The following is a 26146-nucleotide window of genomic DNA, read 5'->3' as shown; positions in this document are numbered from 1 at the left end:
GGTAAAGAAGTGCTTCCAAATGTCCAGAATAAACTTCTCCTGGTCCAGTTTTGAACCATTCCCACACGTCCTACCACTGGATACGAGGCAGAAGAGATTAACACCTGTCTCTCCACTTACCCGCCTCAGGAAGCTGTAGAGAGCAACGAGTTCACCTTTCAGCCTCCTTTTTCTCCAAGCTAGACAAGCCAAAAGTCCTTAGCCACTCCTCACAGGACATGCCTTCCAGTCCTTTCACCATCTTTCTTGCCCTCCTCTGGATGCATTCCAGTAGTTTAACACCTTTTTTAAATTGTGGGGCCCAGAAAAGCACACAGTACTCAAGGTAAGGCTGCTGAACACAGCCGGATAATCACCTCTTTGGACCAGCTGGTCATGCTGTGTTTGATGCACCCCAGGATGTGGTTTGCCCTCTGGCTGCCAGGGCACACTGCTGACTCCTGTTGATCCTACTGTCGACCAGCACACCCAGATCCCTTTCCATAGGGCTGCTCTCCAGACACTCCTCTCCCAATTTACTCCATCCTAGGTGTGAAATTCGGAATTTCAACTAGTTAAATTTCATTCCATTCCCAACGCTCCAATCTGTCTAAATCACTCTGCAAGGCTTCTTGTCCCTCGAGAGTCAACAGCACCTCCCAATTCAATATCATCAGCAAGCTTACTAATGGTGCATTCATCTCCTCCATTCGGATCATTGGTAAATATATTGAACAGAACTGGCCCTAGAATTGAGTCCAATTTCATCATTATGTCCAGATAACTACCTCTTCTGTATAAGAATGGCCATACTGAGTTAGGCTTAAGTACCACCTGGCTCACTTTTTGTGTTAACCAAATGGGATCGTGTAGGAAAAGAAAACAAGAGTATAAAAATAGGGCAAGTATGCAATGCTAGTTGAAGAAAGTTGCTAGATCTCATGTCAATTTTTATTTTTATATAACTGCCCAATTCCTCATAGTATTTCTCTCAGTTTTTGTTGATGTTTATCTTTTGGTTTGGGGTTTGGTGGTGTTTTTTCTTCCCCTAAACTTCTATCATTCTTGGTGCTGTCAAATGGACAATTCTCACAAAATTTTGTTTTCTTGATTTAAAACTGTCACGGTAATATTTTACGATTCTGACATTTTTTTCCAGATTCTTTGAATTCTGACAATTTCACCTTGCAATTTAATATCCTTTACAAGTACTATAAACTTATTATCCACTATACTACCTAAGTCTATAATGTAAACAATAAACAGAAACAGGTCTAGCATGAGGACAGTACCCAGTGGTACTTAATATTCATGTAATACAGATACTTTTTATTCTCTTTAAAGAGATAATAGCTTTTGTTTGACAAGATACATTTATCAAAAAAAAAAAAAAATCCATTCTAGGATCTGATTATACCTCTTCTAGGCATTTAGACATAAATTTTAAATACGTTTTCCCAGAGCCTAAGCAAAGAATGAAGTTACACTGACTCTTTTATAATTCTGTGCAATCTTCTTTCTTCCTTTTTAATAGAAACTACGATATTTCCCTTTTTCCAATCATACAAGATCTCCTGTACCCCCTATAATTATGAAAAATATAATCACCGATGATCAAAGATGACAGTAGACAGATCATATAATATTTCCAAATATTGTTTTTCAAGCCTTAAAGCCTGGTATACAACACAATGTATATCCCATAACCCTATCGTCATAATTTTGATTTGAAATTCTATTTTCTTCCTGAAATGAACCTTATGGCATTTGTGGTTACAGCTCCTCCTTTTGTGGAGTTGTCCTGGTTCTGGCAGGGGTAGCGTTAAGTTTCACAAGGAGCTGGGACCACAGCCGGGGGTCAGCTGACTCAAACTAGCCAAGGAGGTTGGGGATTTCTTGAGTCTAGTTGGTGAGTACATTAATCATGTTTTGTCTATTCCTTTATCATTGTTGTTGTTTTCCTCTTTCCTTCTCTGTTCTGTTAAACTGCCTTTATCTCAACCCACAAATTTTTCCTTTTTCTTGGAAGGGGGTGGGGGGAATGAGTGTCTGCTGGCTGGGGTTAAACCATGACAGGAAGGCTATGAAAACACTGAATACAACAGCTTGCTTAAACATCTGTAACTTGCTCTTACCTGTTAAGCAGTCAACCTCATTGTTTTTTACTTTTCTGTTTGCTAAAAGGTCTATTGTATGAACCACAGTTAGTAGGGGTAAATCAGCTATATATAGCATGTTTAGCATTGTCATAGCCTTGAATATGGTTCAGATTCTCTTCTGTGTAAATTGCTTTACTTTATAATACAGATTTTGTGTTTCTAAACTGTGGAGTCTCTTACAAAGCAATATTGTTTCTCAGTATTTTAAAGAAAGTTTGAAATATTTAGCTAGAAAATCTTGTATTAATAAACACTCTAAGAACCCTTCACTTCACCTGAAAGCCAGGAAAGAACCATAGGGTTTAATTACTTTAGCCACAGTATGGAAAGAAAAATTGTGATCATGAAACTTAGCAATCTTTTATCCTATTAACTTCTCTTAACATTTCTCTTCTAATTAAGCCATCAGAGGTTCTATCACCATAACAAGCAGGAGAGAGGGCAAGAAACACCCTTCCTCCAACTAAAAGGAATTGGTTCAACATCATTAATAATTACTGAAAGCACTGAGTAATTGTATTGTAGCTTTGTCCATGAAATGAATTCCTGGTTGAAGCAAAAAGCATGTAATCTGTGAGAAAAAAAGCAGAAACAATAAAAATGTTTTTCCTTCCGTTTTCACTTCAAGGGAAGAACTTAAATACATAAAAGCCAGTCTGTTTTCTTCGTGTGATGCTTAAACTTGTTTCTTGCTCTAAAGCAAGGGAGTGGCCTAAATAAACCTATTTGCTATGGAAATAAAAAAAAATCAGATAAATTATACAACGTAAAGGATACTCAAACGAGTGCTAGCTCAAATGAGAGCCTGAAGACTTTGAACAAAATTAGCTAAGAACAGAGAACGAAAACTACAGAACTATATATCGAAGATTCCTTTCTAGGTAGAGGCTGAAATGAACAAATAGAATCCAGTACACTTCCTAAAAATCATGTCTTTATTCTCTGCTTCTGATTCCTGATAAGTTGACATGAAGATCATAGGAGGTAAAATGATTCCTTTAGTTTCTTCAAGAGAAGACTATATGCTTTGAACATGTTTTACTATCAGTTGCTCTGAATTTATATAATTTTAAGAATAGATTTCTGTGATGTTATTCCCAATTCCAAATAGTTTAAGGCAGATTAAAATTAGGACCAATTTATTATGAAATTAATTAAAGAAAGCAAAAGTAGAGCGTAATTACTGTAGCTAATTTTCATTCACTTGAGCTGGTCTTGCTCTTTCCACTGCTTAAAGCAGTGCTTGCATTCTCTCTTCAGTTAACAGTGAGAGGTACCTGCTCAGTCCTACCTGACTAATTTACCTGTCAGTATAAGGGTATACTGAATCCTACAAAAGTAGCATGATGTACATGTGCAAGAAAGGCAGACTGATGTCACACAGGCATTCTCAAACTTTTACTGGGTGTTCCAAATTATAGCTTTAATATTCCTGTTTTACAATTGTTTTTTTTTTTTTTATAAAAATGAGCGAAATATGCCACTATTTCTTACACTAACATCTATATGAAACAGGCAGAGCTGGAAACTAAGATTCACTGTGAAGACCTCTGCTACTTGAGTAAGTATAATATATAATGCTGCCCACAATGCAGATCAGCCAATGAAATTTATAAACATGCACTGACTTGGAAGAAGTAAGTTTCATGGCTGCATTCATTTCCAGACTGTGGAGGATTAGAAAAACAATTGATGCTTGTGGTGGACATGGTACAGTATCAGTATCTTCAGCCATAGACAGTCTCTCTAAAACAAAATAAAATCGAATGCTTTAGGTTTGACTGTAATGCAATGTATACAGTTGTTTTGTTTTTAAATATACAGATGAGTATTCAGGAGGCTTTTCTTCTGCTTCTGCATGTTATAAATTCATCTGTAATTATTCTTTACAGGTCTTTGTTTCTTAGGTGTAACTTCTTTAAAAAAGCAAATCTTTTTCAGATTTGTTTTTCTGTTCTGACTGACCATGTTCCAAGATGAATGTAATTTCTGTCCCTCTTCCCTCCCAAATAAGGCTAAACTCTCTAAAGCCTCTGTAAGTTCAGACATCTTTTTTTCCCGTATTGTTCTGCATTTCTTCTCCATATTCTTCATTCCTGCATTTCTTTTTCGTAAGTATGAATTTTAATTTTGTTTACAAATCATTACAAAACAATCAAACTACTTGAAACACAAAGCCAGGGTTTTCAGGGAAAAGCAAAATAAAACCTTTCAATGATGAGAGGTGTAAGAAAATTAAGTGCAGCTAATCAAAGATGACTTGTTCAAGTTCAACAGTTATTTAATTAAAATTGTTGCTTGGCATAAGAAGAATCTTTAATTTAGCAAATAAAGGTATATAAGATCATAAAGCAATATGGTAAAGCTTAAAACCCTTTGAGTCTATAATAGTTGCAACACCTTCATTCACTACTTTCAGGACTCCACATTGTCTACCCTGCTATGACTTGTGTGGAGCATCATGTGGGACACATGATTCATATCCACATAGTTAATTGCCGGATAAGGACTGGAAAAATATAATAACCACAGTTACTAACAAGATTATTGGTAATACCATTAGTTGGTCAAGTGTTGTTCAAGTCTTCTCAAAATACATCTGCTATTTAAACTATAATCTTTATAATTGGTTACAATTTTATTACAAAAGAGCTGTAAAAATCTTGTAATATTAAGATAATTCTTATTGTTTTATTATTACAGTATTAGCGTAGTTAACGTGTGCTTGTAATTTAATGTATCACATCATGACACACTTATTTTTTTAATAGTATTTCGCTTAGAAGCTAATGTTGAAAACAACTTTGATAGGTGTTTTGCACTGAAAGATATTTTTGTTATGACATCACTATCAAACCCAGTTCCCTGACAAATATATATACAATCAATACATTTCTTTGGAACTTAATTAAAATTTAGGTCTTCTTTTTGTCCTCCTTTGTAATTCCTTTCCTCATTTTTATCATGGTTTTTCCCCTTATTCCACTACATGACAGTGATATACGACCAGCCTCCTGGTGAGCTAATGCTCCATGCAACCTGAGTCACCAGGTAATTTCTTCAGGCAGGGAACACCTGACCTACATTTTTAAAGGAACCAAGCAGGTCAACTCATTATCCTATTATTCTCTGTGTATTTGGATAGTAGCTAAGCAGGACCGTAAGGAATCCAACAGTAGATACCTAAGCAATGCCTTTAATATTTTATGGTGATCATAGTTTCTTAATATTGCCTTTCAGCTTTAACTGATCTTAGCAGCTGGTGAGTTATTCTTTGAGATGATAAATACATTATTTATGTCATTCTACTTTCTATAGGTTGGAGTAACTGACTTATAATTTTCTTATTGAATACTTTAACGATGTGGCTAGAGAACTATGAAACAGAAAGTGTTCAAAGAAAATGAATATATTGTTTGATATATAATCCATATATATTCCTTATAATCAGCAATATTTTCAGAGCTATCAATCACTAACACATTTTACAAACAGCATCTGGTTACTTAAAAGGTACCTGTAATGCAGGTCTGAGAGCCAGGAGTCTGCTCTCAGACCTGAATCTATCATAGATTTGCTATGTGACTTCCAGTTTTTTCTAAGCATAATCAATTAAAAGAACAACTCACAATGGCAGTGTGAATATTAGTGTGAAATACTCTGTTAATATAATGCTGTGTTAAGTAAAATATTTCTGGATGGAAATCTAATGAATGCTGTGTGCTTGTGTCTCCAAACGTTTTCATTTACAGAGTCAGTGGTAATGATGGTAAAGAAATAAAATTGACTTTTCAAACTTTTATTTCTTAGGACTTTACAGACTAAAGATGGAATTTACTCCATTTCTTTGCTTCTACCGTGTATTTAACTTTTGTCTTAAGATTCGTCTTTACAACATTTCTTGACAACTTCCTCTTTATTACAGTATTCAGAATGTGAAAGTGTTTGAGACGTATTTCATAGTGAGAAATATTCTGTGTATTTAGGAATGAATAGCGCTACCACTGAAGCAATAGGGCTCATTTAAACATATTACAAAGGAAGTGCAGGCATGGCCTAATTACTTTTTGTTTATCTTATAATTTAATGAAGATATTTTCATATATGTGTAATCTCTACTTTGTAAAAAAAAAAAAAGTCTCAAGATTTAACAAGACTGTCTGTTGTATGTATATGAAAAATACATGTTACCATTTGCACTGAGGTCTTTCTCCAGCAATTACATTTATTGCTTATATCCTTTCTGATGCAGATTTTCTGAGGATTTGACTTCAAAGAGTAGTACTTTTACTGACATGGTATGTGGGTTATATGAATGAAAAAAACAAAAATAAGAAAAAAAGTTTCTACTGTGATTAAGTTTGAGAGGTTCTCCCTTGGTCTCAGCTCTCTGTTCCATCTGTTTCCCATGTGTGTATACATGTAGGTAATAATTCATTTACATATATTTCTGGAAACCCCTCCTAGACAAATGAAAAAATTATCATTTGTTAGGTGTCAGCTAGAGGTGCAAGTGATCTGTAGGGGAAACATGATTCAAAGGCCCCCAGAATATAAACATTTTGATGAAATAGAACTAAATTTGACCAAAAATATTCAAATCCAGCAAAGTATGCATATGGTTGCTATATACTGACGGCCTTCCTGGACAAAGTCTTGACAATCAATAACAGAAGATACCTATAAATGACTAAATGCAATTTGATACGTAGGCTGATACTGCAATTTTTTGTTGAAAAAGTGCTCACAGCCAATAAAATATTGATTGAAGTACCCTATCCACAAGGGCATACACCTGTAGTCGGTATCGATGGCTGGAATCTGAGCTAACACCAAAACAAATCAATACAGCTATTTCTAACTTTCAGTCTTTCCTCTTCTGAATTGCTGTAAACACTGTATTTATTTAGTTTAGAGGAATATGTTTTATTCAATAAGTACTGTTTGAACTGGTGTTGAAACATTTTTCATTCAGTAGCCATATCCATCTCGAAAGCATTTTGAAGCCTTTTCTAAGCAGAGAGCTATATATTTTTAAGTCTCTGAAGGAGTAACCCTGTCTACATCAACCAATCATTCAAAATGCCAGTTTTGGCAAAACTTGTTTTGAAGATGTTGCTTACAGATGTCAAATAAGAGTAAGAAAATATGGGGGTAATTGTCAAAATCCAGGAAATTATATAAAATATACACTTATCTGTACTGCTTTATATCAAGACATGATTTTAGCTTTGTGATTAAGGGCTAACACACAGTTTATTGTGCTAGAAACTGACAATAACATATATGCTTAGCCAATACCGAGGAACTGAATATTTTAAAACACCTTTCCAAGAAAATACATGCATTGCAAGACACTAAATCACTGATGGTTACTAGAAGTGCAAAAATATTCAACTGATGAACATGTATTTCCCTAAAAAAAGTTGTATTTCTGTTTGTCTGCTGCTTTACTGTAGAATTTGTTGTTGTTGGGCCTTCTCACCTGAAACAGTGAGAAAAAAATTAAGAAAAAAGGAAAGAAAGGTAGTTTTGGTGGTGTTTGTTTCTTGTGAAATTTTTCATGGAAGATGTTTACTGTTGCCCACCTGTCTCAAGTTTTTTAAGTACTTGAAGTAATAATGGTATCTCACTGGCTTTCACATTTCCTTTAATAGACTCAGATCCGTTGTTTTCCTGCTGTCTGTAAGTGAGGTGAGAGAATTAGAAAACATCATGTGCCAACGGCGTACCTGTAGACCTTCTTCTTCACTTTGTAATCAACACACACTTCTATCTCGAGTATCCTGACTATCCACAGAACAGAGATGCTCAATATCCTCCTCGCAAACATTGTTATCATACACCAAAAAAAGGAAAAAAAAAAACCAACTTTGCTTGACTACAAGAATTGCAAAAGCAAATAAGTGACTGCAGATGGCTATTACTATAAAACTAGTAAATCATTAAATAGCTAAGGTTACCTTTACTGTCCCAAATGACATTACAATTTTACCTTGGGCTTTCCACTAAGAGAAAGGGCATAGCTAATATGAATAAATATGAAATTTCATAGCAAATAATTGCTTGAGGGAGGGTCTCTGTACAGAGATTCATAGATAAAGATAAAATATATAAATGGAGTTATTCAGTTTTAATAAAAAACAGCTGATGTGGGATGTTCCCTCTGTGATGTGATTAATGGAGACACTCGGCAGTAAACTTTCAAAGTGGTGCACAGGGACTTACGCTGTGCGACTCTTATTAATGCCAGTGACGGTTGAGAAGCTAGATCACTGTGTACCACTTTGAAATGTAATTTTGCTTCAGTAATGGTTTACATGCTATTTAGAATTGTTTTAAGAATTAAGCACTTGAAAGGAAACATTTTATGCAAATTTGGTGCTTCAAGCTGGTAGATGAAATTTTCAAGCTTGCATATCAATAATTATTTTCCTAAATTCATGTTCTGGTTCTAAAAAACAAAATGCGAAGATTGCTGAATAACATCTTCATCAGAAGTCAGTACAAACTACATTCTCGGCAGATTTGATACAAAAATAGTATTTTCCTTCCACCAGACTTCTGGTTTTATAGGAAAATCTTTGACCCAAATGAGGATGTGGGAAACATAAAAAACACAGAAGGAAGACCATCGTGATATCTCCTTCCCTGTCCCCCACCCTGCCACCCCCTCTCTTATTGCTTTTTCAATGTTATGCTTTGGAATGTTTCCATTTTGAATGGACTGCTTCATGAGCATGCAAGTGGAATAAGACAGTTGAATGGTGAGAAGCTTTTTTAGTTTCTTTCAAGGTGCATGGATGTAGTGATACTGACAGGATGCCAGTTGTTCAGGGAGGAGACAGCGGTCCACATAACTGGTAACCTGAGCATGCACGGGCCTGTGCTGTGTTGCTCACGGCCCTTGGCTGTAGAACAAACATGGCCATCTCCTTGTAACAGAGGAGTCTGCAGGCAGGTCCTGCTTGGTACCAGCGATTACACCACCTGTGTGTCCTTGCCTTTACCTGACAGTGCAGCAACAAGTTCTCAGGTGAACATCCTTTCTATTTGACAGTTGAAATGCTGAATAGAGTTGTCCTGTTTTAAGAAATGTTTTAAGAGCTCAAAAGACCAAAATGTCAAGTAACCTTTCCACAAGTGCACCGCACCCCTACTGACAGCACTTCAATACTGCCCAAGCTGGGGTTCCCAGCATCTGAAGGGATGTAATATTATCAATACTATCCTCTTTTTTTATAATGTTAACTTCAATAAGAGACCTTTTATAGAATCTTAGAATCATGAAATAGTTTGGGTTGGAAGAGACCTTTAAAGGTCATCTAGTCCAATGCCTCCTGCAATAAGCAGGGACATCTTCAACTAGATCAGGTTGCTCAGAGCCCTGTCCAGCCTGACCTCGAATGTTTCCAGGGATGAGGCATCTACCACCTCTCTGGGCAACCTGTGCCACTATTTCACCACCCTCATTGTAAAAAAAATATTCCTTATATCTAATCTAAATGTATCCTCTTTTAGTTTAAAAACATTACCCATTGTCGTGTTATTAAACTAAACTACTAAAAAGTTTGTCCACATCTTTCCTGCAGGCCCTCTTTAAGTGTTGAAAGGCCACAATCAGGTCTCCCTGGAGCTTTCTCTTCTCTAGGCTGAACAACCCCGACTCTTTCAGTCTGTTCTCACAGGAGAGGTGCTCTAGCTCTCTGGTCATTTTTGTGGCCCTCCTCTGGAACTGCTCCAATAAGTCCATGTCTTGTACTGAGATACAGAATCTGAATGTCTTTTTTACTAGAATCGTAACAAGCCAGAACCTCCACAAAACAATGAACAGATGTTTTTGGTAAATGAATTTGTTAAAAGAGAAAGAAAAAGTCAGCTGGCTGATAGAGTTCTGTTTTGGGAAATGTTTGGCACCTAGGCCAGATTTCTTGCTACTAGGACTTCTCAAATAAGGGACCTTTAGTTCACACGTGTTGCACGTGAAGAGGTTCACAGTTTCTTTTAGTTTTAAAATGCTACATCCTTTCTGAGGCTGGGAATGCCAAGATACAGCCCCAGTGAGGCTACAACATGCTCTACACATACTGTCTGTGGTGTGGTTCAGCACTATTGTGGTCTTTAAAGGGTGAGGCTTTTTTAGGATTTCTTAGAAGTATTGTTGCATAGGAGGAAATCACATTACTACAGTTCAAGACAAAGCCAAGGACATGCCAGTGGTATCACTGCTGATGGCAACTGGGTGCTGGCTCCAAGATCTTCTGTTATGATTATCCAGCTAAGCATGTCCTGTGTAAAGTAATGGGTACAGCACAGTCCTGAAGACCAAATGAAATGTGCAGTATTACATGGCACGCTATGTGCCTGCACTCAGGTCAAGTTGTTATGTGGAGTACTAACTCCTCGATGTGCAGTAGTCTTCTAACTAGGACTACTACAATATAGCGAACAAATATCCTACCAGTATTTTTGTAAGAAAAATAAGCAAAGGTAAACAAATTGGAGCCTACTTGAATATTTTGATTAATTTAAAAATGTTTTAAATGTTTCTTCTTTTTGTTTAGTTTGCATCTATTTGATGAATTGGTCAACCAATGTTGGAAGATATTTTAAGATTATCTCATCAACATGCTTTAAATAAACACTAAACTATACATACAGAATGTTATAAAGGATTTTGTAAATATTAATAGTCACTTCATTGTCTTGAAGGTATTTTCCTACCAATGTTCAAATTTTATTTGTGTGCATGTGCACACACACACACATAGTTGTTCTTTTCTACATATATATATTTTAGAGTTATCCTTATTTTATATATTTGTTCAGTTCCAATGTTTTTCCTCATTACTTAATTGCCACCAAATAGTAACACAAATCTTAGTTGTTTAAACACTGGATCACATTCTAATAAATTCTTTTTTGACTGGGGAAAAAAAATTCTGTGAAGCTGCAAAGCAATATAACTTCTCTTAGAGTTCAGTGTTCAGGCTGCATATCAAAATTATTTTCAGCTTCTAATGGACTACATATTGGTCAAGAGGGCACAGTGCAATTTAACACTTTAAAGCAAGAATGCTTAATCTGTCTGCGTTTCACATAGTTACTCCTATTGCTGTGATACAGAGGATAGTTTCTTCATGCTTAACTTCAGCCTTTTTGATTATAGGGAAAAAAAAGCATTTGTAATCATAGTCTTTTTGTTTCTCTTCATTTCATTATCTAATTAATTTCTCTTTCTTTTTAAACCTTGTTGCCCGTTTTCAAACAAACCTCATGTGAGATAAGAACTCAAAGATAATTAAAATCCTCACCATTTCTGTTCAGTTCATTTCAATGTTTTGTTCAGTTCAATCCTCACCCGTTCTGTTTCATTTCAGAAAAGAGAAAAGCTGTATAAATGTTGAAGATGTGAGAAAGATTTACTCTGTGCTTACACTAACACACCAAACGAGAGAAGCCTTGACTTTTGTGGTAAGCGTTTAAGACATATGGGGAAGGTTTAGATTGAAAAAACAATGAGAACATGGAAGTTGTGGTCTCCTTCCTGCCTCCTCAGCTGGATGATCTGTCTGCACCCAACCTTTTGAGGCTATCAGTCTCCCAGTCAGACATAGCCTGCTTTCAGAGGCTGGTTGGTGGTGTTACTATTGCCTTTTTGAGACAATTCCATCCTTGACTGCTCAGTCTGTGTTTTGGATGCAGTTGCAATCATTCATCTCATTCGTCTCTTGACACATGTTTGCTCATCCCTGATTTCAAGTTCCTGCTCGGGCTTTGCTTTCCTACACTTGTTTGTCCTCTGCTTGCTCTGCCTTTAGAGGCCTAGTCTGCAGCAAATACAGCCTCCCTGGTTTCCTCTACGTTGTTCAGTTCCTGATTTTGCTTGTCGCTTGCAATTTATGGCTTACCTAATGACCCTGAGCACGCATTTCATCATATTGCAGGCTGAATAAAATTAAATAAATTCAAGTTTAAAATTCTAGTAGCTGCCACTTATGCTACCGTACTTAGATATGAAGATGTTACTTATGAGTAGTTAGAAATATATTAGAAATGCTCACGTGTATATACACATATATATTAGACATGTTACTATTATCATAGAATGTTACTATTATCATAGAATCATAGAATTGTTAGGGTTGGAAGGGACCTTAAAGATCATCTAGTTCCAACCCCCCTCACATGGGCAGGGACACCTCCCACTAGACCAGGTTGCTCAGAGCCCCATCCAGCCTGTCATTGAACACTTCCAGGCATGGGGCTTCCACCACCTCGCTGGGCGACATGATCCAGTGTCTCACCACCCTCATGGTGAAGAACTTCTTCCTACCCTCCAGTCTGAATCATCCTGTCTCTAGTTTTAATCCATTCCCTCTAGTCCTACCATTACCCGACATCCTAAAAAGTCCATCACCAACTTTCTTGTAGGCCCCCGTAAGATACTGGTAGGCCACAATAAAGTCTCCTCAGAGCCTTCTTTTCTCCAGACTGAACAAGCCCAACTCTCTCAGTCTGTCCTCATAGGAGAGGTGCTCCAGCCCTCTGACCATCCTCATGGCCCTTCTCTGGACACATTCCAGCACGTCCATATCTTTCTTGTAGTAGGGGCTCCAGAAATGGATGCAGTACTCCAGGTGGGGTCTCACGAGAGTGGAGTAGAGGGGATGAATCACCTCCCTTGACCTGCTGGCCATGCTTGTCCTGATGTGGCCCAGGATACGATTGGCTTTCTGGGCTGCTAGTGCACACTGATGGCTCATGTTGAGCCTCTCGTCCACCAGCACCCCCAAGTTCTTTTCTTCAGGGCTGCTTTCAAGCCAGTCGCTGCCCGGCCTATATTGATGCTTGGGATTGCCCTGACCCAGATGGAGGGTCTTGCATTTGGTCTTGTTGAACTTCATGAGGTTGGCATGGGCCCACCTCTCCAGCCTGTCAAGGTCCCTCTGGATGGCATCCCTTCCCTCCAGCGTGTCAGCCACCCCACACAGCTTGGTGTCGTCAGCAAACTTGCTGAGGGTGCACTCTATGCCACTGTCCATGTCGCTGACGAAGATGTTAAACAAGACCGGTCCCAGTACTGATCCTTGAGGGACTCCACTTGTCACTGGCCTCCACTTGGACATGGACCCATTAACAGCCACTCTTTGGGTGCAGCCATCAAGCCAGTTCTTTATCCAGTGAATCGCCAGTCCACCAAACCCATATTTTATCAGCTTGGAGACCAGCATGTCATGCGGGACAGTGTCAAAGGCTTTGCTCAGGTCCAGGTAAATGATGTCAGTTGCTCTACCCTTGCCTATGGATGTTGTGACCTTCTCATAGAAGGCCACCAGGTTTGTCAGGCACGATTTGTCCTTGGTGGAGCCGTGTTGATTTTACCCGATCACCTCTTCGTTATTCTTCTGCCTCAGCAGTGCCTCCAGGAGGATCTGCTCCATAATCTTACCAGGCACGGAGGTGAGACTGACTGGCCTATAGTTCCCTGGTTCCTCCTTCTTTTATGTATCTATTTATGTCTGTATGTATCTTTGTATCTATCTCTTTTAACACTGCAAGGTAAATTGAATGTCAAAAGAGCCCAAGAAATGTTGGAAGCCTACTGTATGCATGACCAAATACTCTTTAAGACTATTTTGAATCACAGTTAAAAAAAAACCTGTAGAAGATGATGTTTTAAAAGAATCTGCATCTGTAGACAAATACACCCTGACGGATGGATAAAGATAACCTTAGATTGACTAAGAAAATCTATCCTTCACAAGATACAAACAAATTATGTATAAAAAAAATCACATTTACAAATAGTATGAATAGGTATATCAAATTAAAGAAAATATAGACTTTCTGTGGGAAAATAAATTAAGCTTGTATGAGGATCACATAACTTAACCGTGTGAAGAATTATCAAGATTGACTATAATAACAAAGGTGAAGCCAGCTCTAGGTGTCACCTCAACTGTAGCAAGCTCCATTGAACTGTGCAGATGTTCCTCTTCTGAAGAAACAACTGTGCAAAATTGAGCATTATTAAAGGGAATTCTGTTTTAATACCTACCCTAATGTGATTTTGGCATTGTTTGTTTTTTTCTGTTTACTTATCTTGAAGGCATGGTGTGTTTAAGTCTGAACACAAAAATGCTCATAAGTGCCTAGGCAAAAGATGTCACACGCAGTGGTTTTGGGACTGATCAAATACTCCCTCAAATCTAGAACAAGGCTACCTTCTGATCTCAGCTTCCGATTACAGAAACATAGGGCTTTATTCTTGTTTCTCATTCCCTGCAATCCATAAGCAATATCTTACGTTCTTACATAGTCTTATGTCTCCCTTTCCGAAGTCAAACTTATTTTTGGGTTTGTACTGCAAGTTCTAGACTCATTTTTGAGAATTATTTGTGGTCGAATAGCTGGTTTAAGTTATGAGGAGTTGTTAATAACCAAACAGGCCATGTAGATGAATTAATCAATTTGGACTGTCATGATTAAGATTAAAGGCTTGGGTATTCCAGATGCCAAACTAATAAAGCAGATCTATAAGAAACCGGGTTTCATCTGTTTCATAACCATGGAGGTATCTGCCTAAAAATATCAGTGTGTTTCTAGAATTCTATTTTGAAGATAATGTGTTAAATTAATTTAAAGGTATTTATTACATGTATTCAATATTAATGTGGCTACATTCAGAATAGGGCTCTGAATTCTCAGAGTATTGAAACAGAGAAGAAATGGTCATTGTCTGACGTGCTTACAACCATAACAGACAAAGCAAGTAATGGCTGGGGAAAAAATGTCATACGTAAAAAAGTGGAGCACTGAACTATGAGCTATGAAACTCATATTAATTCTCTTAATTTCTATTTGGTTATAAAAATAATTTCAACAGAGATATCTTGAATTAAATAGTTGTCTGGATGCCAGGGCATCTGCCTATATCACCTTCAGACACTTGCAAAAGAAACACCTCCAATCTAGACATGGTAGCATCTGTCTGGTAACTGTCTGAATATACACTGGTGTCTGAGGCAATGTATGGTTGAATCAAATTATCCATCATTGGAACAATGATATCAAACACTCCAGTCAGAACTAGATAGGAAAATAGGAGGAAAGGAGGATTTTGGCAGGGTGTGGGAGCATCTGTGATGCATAGGAGGCAACAGGAAGTTGTCATAGCATGCTGCACATTTCTGAGTGGAAGGATACCGCCAATACAATTGCTGCTGACCTGTTTCTGTCTCTGACTTACTTTTTTCCATTTATTTTATCAAAGGTAAAGATAGAGGAATAAGGAAGAAGGTTGTATGGATTATAAAGCTCAAAGAAGTATGATCTACTTGCATAGCTTTGATGCTAAGACATAGAGAATAGTTGTCGTGCTGCCATGTTAATTTATTTCTTTCTGATTTGTTTAGTTAATTTCTTATTTGAATTCTAATTTTAACTATTTTGTTTACCTATTTTATCTCTTTAGTTCAACAGCCCTCTTGCCTTTTGACTCTGAATACTTAATTCTTGCATTTTTTCCCAGAAGCTGTTGTTTTCCAGAATTGTGATAAGATTATTTGAGTGACCCTTAAATGTAGATGGAACAGATGAAATGCAGATGTAGCATAATCAAATGAACCGTGTACTCACTATATCTCAAATTGCAAATGAAAGTAAACTAGTGAACACATCATTTTCAAGCCCAAGAAAAATATTAGAAAAAATGTAAGTTCTTGGTTGCCTTTGTTGGTGTTAAGTACTGTATTATATTAGGTACTATGTTATTATGCTGCAGAAATGGTAAAATGATGAACTCAGACCATGTAGATTTCATATTTGTGTATTATACATTGAAAATAATATTAGTAATGCATTTCTATACTGATAAATTGATGTTTCTTCATATTAGTGATTAGAAAAAAAAACCACATAAGGGCAAAATCAGTATTCTTTAACATTCACAGAAGTAGCTGGTTTCAGAAAGATCAGACAAGTTATTAGCAAACATACTAGCAGATCTTTCAAGGTAGTGTGATTAACATAGGTCTGTTAATGCAAATATGAACTCTATTTTTCATGAGTGACAAGTTGCATGCTTCATTGGGAAAAATGTAAAATATTTTATGAAGGATCGAGCGTGTTTCAAAATAATAAAAATGTTTCTTGTATACATTTAGCATAAAAGTAAACTCAATTATCAAATTCATGGACCAGTGAAGAGAGTACTCTCTTACGACAACAATTTCCAATCTGAAGCAAACAAGTACACGTTAGCATTTTATTGATCAGTATCTTTGTGAAACAAAACTCAAAGGCTTTTGTAAACATGTAAGTTTTGTATGTGTTCAGCGATGTGAACGAGTAAATTAAATACTCTCACTTTGTCCTGTGCTGGGTTCTTCATAATTTACCCTTTTTTTTCTCACTTTCTTGTTTTCTAAGTGGAAAGGCTGTGCATTCCGTTTAATAGTATTAATACTGGAGCCAAATGAGTACTTAAAAAATAAATTCTTTTGCATTATTTCAGAAACTTTTGTGTGCAACTAAACATACACATATAATGTTATTTATCAAAACTTGTTTTGGGATGTTGTCGTGGTTTTGGCCGGACTGGCCACTGAAGCAAATGACGGATGCTCTCCCTCACCTCTGTCTCCAAGGATAGGAGGGAGAGAGAGACAGAAACTTATGAGTTTAGACGAAAACTAAACTACTTTAATGAAAATATTAATAAAATAACAAAAAGAAAAAAATGAAATATATACAATATATACAAAACTTTATCTAGCTCCCAGGATGACGATCATGTCACTGGCAGGCACTGGGAAAGCCCCAGACCAGACTCAACAATGGAAAGGAACTGGATTCTGGATCTGGATTCAGGAATGCACGGATCAGGATCAAAGTCAAACAAGCAGACAGAGTCCTCCTTGGACACCGGCCATTGAAGAAAGAGGCTGATGCCTTTGATCCCTCAGCTTTTATACTGAGCATGATGCAAATGGGATGGAATATCCCGTTGGTCAGTTTTGGATCACCTGTCCTGTCCGCCTCTCCCTGCAGGCGCGATCCTCCACGCTTTTCCACTTCCAGCCCTCCAACAGGGCAAATAACAAAGTTAGCTGACCTTGGTTGTTATAGCAATAAGTATAAGCAAAAGCTTCTCTACGTACCATTCCTTGGCATAATTATAAATAAATGGGTCTTATCACTTTGAGAGTGAACAGTGTCTCCACAATATACTGTTAATTTCACAGAGTTGTTAGTTAAAAGAGGCTTAGCTAAAATGTAAACTGAATCTGTTCTGTTTTACCTCAAATCAGGACCTATGTTCACCGGTGGCCCTTTGGACCAAATCTAGCTCCTTTGTTAAGCCTAGGGGAGATGTTACCTTAAACACCCAATGCTTATGTTAGAATAGAGGTAGAGTCCAAAATTTATTTGAACATGGCATCTGATCTTTCATAGCATTCCATGGCTTTGTTTCTATACACCCTTGTGTAAAACAACAGTAATTCTACTGATCATTAAAGGGAAAAAAAAAAAAAAAAAGAGAGAAAAAAGCCTTCAATTCAACTTTTAGAAATATCTTGTAAACAAAATAGATTTCACATGATAGAATGTAGACTAGATCAGGTCATATGATGGATCACACAATGAGTAAATATGACAGTACTTGATTTTTCTTCATTTTCTTAAAATTGTTTTTTAATTGTTCAGAAGGATGAAAAACACCATCTCAACACGAAACCATCGATTACAGAAATATAGCTCAAAGAAGATGAACTGTGGTATGCAGTATTTCTGAAGATGAATATGTATTTCCAGTACTGAATGTGTTCAATTCCCTTTAGAGATGAGAAAAATCTAATGAGCATTCCTGTTTTGACTGTGCTTATGAACCACTGAAAATGAGAAAAAAATTAGATAAATGTCATGTCAAAGGTGAATTGGTGATATGTTACCTGGTAAGGAATTAGTTTAATTTGCAGATCCTCTGAAAGCATTCTAAAAATGAAGGAGCTTGAAATGAACAGTAGTTTAGACAGATCATTGTGTAATGCACCATGTTTTGAATGATTAACATTAACAACAACAACAAAAAATTAGTAATGGTGGCCCTAGCATCTTTATTGGATCACTGAGTTTTTCTGAAACTGATGCAAACTATTATATTAAGGAGATTAACATGAATATTATAAAAAGAAGCCACTGAAACTGATTCTGCTCTCCCATTAAGCAGTTCTGTATTGTTGTCAGATTAATATTTTTTAAATATATATGTGTTGAAATCTTGAAATCAGTTCAGACCTGTCTTATGTCTTTAGATAAAAGTAAAATATAAATTGAGAATGTTTTCAGTTTTCAAGATATAAACCCACAAATTTTTATTTTTGAGAAATAAAAATATAGAATACATTTTAATTTTTGAAACAATGTTGTAAAAAACTGAAACAATAACCCTGAACCATAACTGAAAGGTCAGCAATTACAATATCCATACACTTGTTTCATCAAAAGTTAATATTTTCTGTATTATTGTATCCTTTCCACCATAATAGATTGTAGTTGCCATTGCAATTTGCTAATAAAATAGAATAGAAAAAGAATAGTTTAGTTTCTTAGGTTTCACAATGAAGGTGAAGCAAATTAATAATCTTTATTCGTTCTTATCACTATGAAATATCGAAGAAAAACATAAATGTAATGGGTTCAAATTGAAGAGAATAACATTTCTCGATAACAGAAGAGAAGACCTCTGCAAGTATCCAGTTTATACATGTTTTTAAAGACAACGTCCTCTGGACTTTGTTCTTTGTGAAGTGCGCTCAATGACACCTGTAGCGCGTTCCAGCTTGTGGGTGTCAGGGTTCAGGTCAATAAAAGCAAGATATGCCGCCAGGCATGGGCATACCTTTAACATAGTTCAGCAAGGCATAAGGTGGGACCCAGACTTTAAGCTGAACTAAACCCTAGTGAAAGCAGGGGGCCCTCAGCAAGGCTCTGATTAAATGTCTTTCTCACAGGTTTATTTTTTTCCCCGCAGCTGTCTCATTCAAGGCTACACAATTACACCACTTCAGGGATGTCCTTGAACTCAGACAGCTGGATCCCTAGACATGTGAGGTCTAGGGAGGTGCCCTCAGGATTCTGACAGCAATCACTTTGGATGCTCTAGTTATCAATTTAAAATTGGTCAAATTTACCATGAAATTAAGTACTTGTAAAAATTAGGAAATCCAAGGTTTTACCTGACAAGTGTATTCTATTAAGTAAATTCAAGGGAGAGATTAAAATATAACATTATATGTAGCTGGTCTATATAGTTTGCTTTGCTTTCCCTCTTTAGATGGTGTAGGCAGTGGGAAGTAATTATGTAGGCACAGCTGGGTTCAGCTAACTGTGTTTACCAGCTAAGCATCACACAAAAGCCCTAGTTATTTCTATATTGTGTTGCACTTCCATGTCTGCAATTAGGTGGGTGTGCCAGAGTAAATCCCAGAATCTTGACGAGAAAAAATCTCTTAGTACAGTTTTGTTTTCTTTCCTTTTTTTTCAATGAGTGCTATAAGGATAAGGAAAAGAACTTTAAAAAAAGCAAGCAATGACAGCTCCTCAATGAAATGAAAAAGATTGCCCCATCTGGGTGCAAATGTGTTGCTCTCTCATCTGTTTCGATTACAGGAGAATGGGATTCTGTTGTTGTTGGGTTTTTTTGGTTTTTTTGGGGTTTTTTGTATATATATAAGTTACTTCAGATCTTTCTCCACCATTTCTTTGTATTGAATTTAATTATTTTTATTGCAATGAATTATCAATATAAGTATTGGTACATACAGTAGCAAGTAACTTAGTTCCCTGATTCACTACTAGTTCCTGAATAACCATGGCATTTCTACCCACAGTTACTCTGCAATGGGAAACACAGCACATTCAAAGGGATCATTGCAATATGTGCTTCCAAAGGGTCCTCCTGGTTTGAACTAGAGCACTAGCATAGATGCTTATGTTTATTTTACTCCTGAGATGCTCCTTTTGGAGAAAATCAACTATGTGTGTTTGAGATGACTACGAGTGAGGTCTGAAGATCATTTGCTATGGTTATTTCCCAGTAAGAATGAGGCCGCAACAGTGACTGTCCTTTTGTCTGTCCTTGAATGTTATCCTACAAGCCTCGCGACCTTCAGCACTTTCTTGTTTTCTTATGCAGTGCCCCAGAGCAGGAAATGTACAATCGTTAATGACATACCACAAAAAAAAAAAAACACCCACAAAAACTTCTTTGGTGAGCTGGCACATGATCAAAACTGTACTTCAGGATTTTAGCTGTGATACCCCTTTCTTTGAAAGTAAATTGGATTTTAACAAATCACCTTTAGTGTGAGAGCTTAGGAAACCTTAAATTTTAACTGAAGGGCAGTAATATCCATTGGGAGATATATTTAACCGCTTCAGCAATGTCACAAGTGTATATCTGACTGTACAAATGCACATTTTTTTTAATTGTTCTGGATTCTCCTTGCAACTGATGAGCAGCCAACATATCCCTCATATTACTATTTGGTGATTTTTAATAATCTAACACCAGCAGCAGTGTGTATTAACTATCACAATGTAAATACTTATGAAAACAAGACAAAAGTCAGCAGATTTTTCATGCAGTTCAAAGATATTTATCCGCTTGGTTATATGTGCAATTTGTTTGTTCTGAAAACCTGTGAGCTAGCAATTAAAAACTAAAGTAAAACACACTGGCACAAAATGTGCTGGATTAGATAGTGTGACATGTTGCTGCAGGAAGCTGTGGAAGCCAAGAATGTACTGAGTTTCTAAAAGGAACTGGATGTTTATGTGGATAAAAGAGTATCCAGATTTATGGTGTTATTGTTGAAAAAAACTTGGAGGTGATCTGAAAGTCCAGATTTAACCAATCCATAGTCATTAGATAAAACCTAATCATATGTATCAGATGATGTTTATTCATATTTTTTTGTGGAAAGGTTACTGTTTCCTCCAGCTATGCTATATTAATTACCATTGAAGACGGAATGTGGGACCAAGAATAAATTCCAAGTACTTGCTAAGTAATTAAAAACAACAAAAAACACAACTCAAAAAAGTGGTTACAACATCATTGCTATTACTGCTATAGCTTCCATGTGGTGTACTATTGTGAACAAGACAATTCACTGGCAAGGAGCATCCCTATGTTATGCAGATATACTCTGAGCTGGAATAGAATTTATTATAGCAATAATATTAAAGACTACATTGTCTGGTATTTCCATCCGTGCTACAATTGGTCAAGGTTAAAGTGACGGCAATGGGAGGAAAACAGTAATTTACAGACTTTGCTTCTTTGCTGGGTATTGCTCACAGATACATTTTGTCCTCCTTTTTTGGGCTGTGGCCTGTTCCAGTAATGTTGACTAAAGTGCCTTCAAGGCGCTGCAAAGAGATCCCAGTGTTCAGTTTGGTTTTATCATCAGCAAAAACCTTTCCGCAAATGATGAACACTGCAGTATTCATTGCCAGTGGCACACAACAAAGTCTATTTCTGTTATAGCCCGAGGTGCCTTTCCAAGGCAGATCAGCGTTCATCATTTTCTTTTCTGTAATTTGTTCTGTCTTGCTGTTTCATTCAGTTATGTGACAATCCCTTCTTTTGACATGACTGATGGAACTGGGTGTGACGTCTCACATCACCCACTGTAATAGCTGACCAAAAGAGAGTTTGCATTGATTTCAAAAATTTCAGGCTTCCAGGGATAGACTTCAGAAAAAGAAAAACATATTTCCCCCATATACAAGCTTTGTAAAATAATTCCTTGTCAGTGCCTGTTGGCAGCAATATTTTAAATAACAAGAATGTTCAGTGGTAGGCAGGGAATTTCTCATACTAACTTCAGTTAATTGATTAGCTTAATAAAATGACTGTGATGTGAAGTGCCTTTATAGGAATGTTACACTCAAAAGACAAGAAGACAAGTTTTGGGGGACACCCTTCCCTCTGTGGAAATTAGATAAATTACTGCAAAGTAGTTCCTTTTATTGAAGGTCAGTTCTCAGTGGGATTTTGAAATGTCAGTAATACAGAAACAAATACAAGTTACAAAACAATTTTCTTTAGTAGCTCATTTCCTTACACAGCATTGGTGTAAGTATGAGCCTGATGAAACTCTGAGGTTAAAGACAACAAAAATATACAGAAATTTCTCAAAGAGAGGAATAATTATAATTTTTTTCCATTTTTCAGTGCTGCTTATACAAAATTATTTTACTTAACAAAAATATGATAACACTGATATTAAAGATTTTTTTTTTCTTCCTGTAGTAGACTGCAGTTTTTAACACTTCCAATTTTTTCTTTCTAGTTTTCCTAGAATGGAGTAATAGCTTAGATGTTAATATTTTGTGATTTAATTTTATTATCACTATCACTGGATAATAACATATTTTTCTTGTAAAGTGGAATACACCCAAATGAGCTATAATGCCAAGGACAATCCGTGGAGAGTAAGGGGAGAATACAGTTTATGAATTATGAATAGCTTTATTTGTGAAAAGTTATATCATTTGAAACTTATTGTCCCATAGTATGAAAATGTAAAAGGAAAACTATGCAAAAGCACCATTCTACACACAGCATAAACGAGGCTTCACGTGCATTTGTCACATTTATTGCCATGCATATGCAGAGTAATATGCATATCTTAGCCAGACATGTCTGGGTAAAAGACAGCATGGACTGGCTGAACAGAGAGAGGAACCACTTGCGTAGAATGTGGAAATGCTTTGATAAGGGAGGAACACAGTATCCTGGTGATCATAATCTGTGTAAGCTCCTAAAAAAAACCCTGCATGATGCAAATTACATTCAGTCAGTGTGTCCTGTAACAGATTTGGATTATGAAATGATATACTGTATGACACTATAACCTTGACCAGTTCATATGAAGGAGCATGCCTACACGCTGCATATTGAAAGTGGGATAATTCATTAAAATTACCTGCATTGCAGCTAGGCAACTGTTAAACTCCTCTGAAATCCTACAGCATTTAATGCTACCTCCCAGCCATGTAGGAAGCCAGTTGTCACAGGATCATATAATTCATTTCTCATGCAGTACGCTGGAGACAGACAATTACTGTCAGTGCTCAGTACTGCAGTTTTTATCATCTTCTAGAACAAAAGATACAGGTTGGGGTTTTGGTTTTTTTTTTTTTGCTTTCTTTTTTTTCTTTTTTTTCACCCCCTCTAGGGGAGGAAAACAGTGAGAGCTTTGTCAGCCTTTTTTGCCATGAACCTTAAAGAACTCACTCAATTTAACAGCTTTAATATCTTTGCAGCGCTATAAATAAGAATCTGTTTTCCCAAGGTAGGCAGCATTTCAGGAGCAGATACAAAAGAGGGAAGAAAGAAGAGAGAAAGCAAACAACGATAGTTCAAATTGGGCAATCACCAGCCTAACCCTTTTGACATTGAGGCTGGCAGCTTGCTATAAATTATCATTCCATTGAAGAGGAGAATTATATTTGATATGCACCAAGGTAATTTAGACAGAGAAATTACATGACATCTTTCTAGCAACACAGGTGACCTTATTTTGCCCGGTTATTATAACTTAAAGGGGCCAGACTTGGAGTGCTAACTGCTGGCAGTTGTTCCTCTGCATTAATTGATGTTTCAGAATTAAATTCACGGGCCAAGTGTCTGGCTAAGTCTTTTGTATTTTTTTTCCTATCACAAAAGGCTACCTGCTTCTTCTGTAAGCTGAAATCCATTGCATTTTCTTTACAGAAAAATAAATGTCCCTCACAAGCTCTTCCATTCCTGCATTGCTTTACATCCCTGTGCAACATAAGGGTTGATATGTTATGCTTGTTCATTTTCATGTCTGTATGTCAACCTCACTCCCATGAGGTTCATTGCTTGCTTTCCAGTAGTGATGCCCCTTGCAGCAGCAGGGCTTCGGTATTGCCTCAGGCTTCCCAACATTACAGCCCTGCAAATGTCAAATGGTGTTCCAGTGAAGCCTGCTGGCTTGGTGGTATTTGTTTGCTTGGATCTTCCCCCTCTAGCCTGTTTCTAGCTTTCTCTTTTTCTTCCCTCCTCCCTGAAGAGCCTGATGCTTGGCATATTTCCCAATGACATTAGTCATGCCAGAAACGGAACCACGTATCCTCAATTGAGCTGGTTCCACAAGCTGCCCAAGAGCCTGTATGAGGCCAACAGACCATACAGCTTTGATAATTTTGCTAGAAATACACTATTAATGGATAAGGAAGCAGTAATTGTGTATTTCAAGTGCTTTTTCTGGGCTTGTAATAGTGATAACTGCAAAATTTGTTTGAGGTAAACAGGAAACAAGGTTATTGTTTAAAAGTGATTAATTCTGTGGACTTCAAACAAATTTTGTTAATCCAGAACCTTATATTTTGAAATGCAAGCCTATTTCTACTTAGCTGTCAACATACTTGTTATTCCTCAGGAGAGACCCTCCAGTTTTTATACTATATCTGTCTGTATAAAAGCTAATAAGAAATCTCTAAAACAAAAGAAAAATAAAAATAGTCTCCCGATAATTTTCTATTTATCATCTCTTCATCAGGAAAAAAACAAAACAAAACTAATCAGGAGTTTGGTGTCCATAAATAAAAATCTCCAACAACTTAATTTTGTTGATAAACCCTTTCTGGCACTTTTTGCCCATATTACTGCCTCTAAATGTATCTGCTTGTAAACTCAGTGGGAGTCACAGCTATATGGAGATGTCTGATTTACAATCTTGCATTAACCTCTACTGAACTTCCATAACTTTTATAAATGAAGTGTAAATAATTCCACAAGCTTAAAAACCATCTTCACAAAATGGTGGGAATCGGGGTGGGGAAGAAGGATGGAGAAAGAAAAGTAGGCCAAGGAAATATGTGCCCATTTGGAGGGCTAGGCACCCACTGTTTAAAATTGTATAACGGGTATTAACATCGTCTTTTTTACCCCTACATTTGCAAACAGGAAAGTAGAATTGATTTGTGTGTGTGTGTGTGTGTGAAATTTTAGATAGTGGAAAAGGATACAGAAGATGCTATGGGAAGGACAAGAGAATACAGGATGGAGGGAGCTGTCAAAGTCCGTCAAAGATGCTACTGGAGCACTGTAGCAATGAACAAAACTGCTTGTGTGAATTAACCACACTAGCAACAGCCTTCAGGCTCATGCTATAGAAGACCTAGAAATGTCAGGGCTGATATTAATTTTGATTCTAAAAATATCTTCTAGCTGTTTTCTTAGTGAAAAAAAATATATTTGGAAACATAAGCCAATGTGCAGTAATTTTTAAGCTTTTATTTTCTTCTGTTTAGGAACTTGCATCTCATCTATGCAGGATCCTGTGACCTGTGTCCTCATGATATCTCTGCATGTCACATTAAATGATGCAACTAGCACATGTCATCTGATATTTCTTCTTTCAGCCTCTCCCAGGAGAGCAACTTTCACTAGATTTAAAAAAAATGAAGAAATATATTGGGTAGCTTGACTGGAAGCACTACAGCTTTGGACATCTCTGAAAGGGCTCTGTCTCCTCTAAAAATAGAGAAAAAATGGCTATAAAATCAGAGGTCTCTGAGTCTCTGATAGAATGAGGCACAGTCCTATCTTGTGAGTTGGAGCAAAATTTCTGTTACTACACAAAACACGAAGCTGGGAGCTAATGACAATTAACGCTGACTGTCCCACATAGGCTATGAGGAAAATAATATTTATATAGTCTATTTAGATATTGATGGTATTGCAAGATTTTTGTGGCAATTATTTATTAAAAAGAAATAAAAGTGTTACATTTTATCCATCTTTAAACCATAAACAGCAATGCAAAGAGTCACACAACTAAATACCAACATAACTTTTTAAGTAGAATAACTTTTTGAGCATCACTAACAACACTCCAGTGGCATGGAAAGCTTTCTGAAAATCTACTAGCAGCAAAACAAGGATATTCATACTAGAATTG

This window comes from Rissa tridactyla, chromosome 1 (assembly GCF_028500815.1).
Source record: "Rissa tridactyla isolate bRisTri1 chromosome 1, bRisTri1.patW.cur.20221130, whole genome shotgun sequence".
NCBI classification, from domain to species: domain Eukaryota; kingdom Metazoa; phylum Chordata; class Aves; order Charadriiformes; family Laridae; genus Rissa; species Rissa tridactyla.
Note: the sequence above shows the minus strand (reverse complement) of the source record.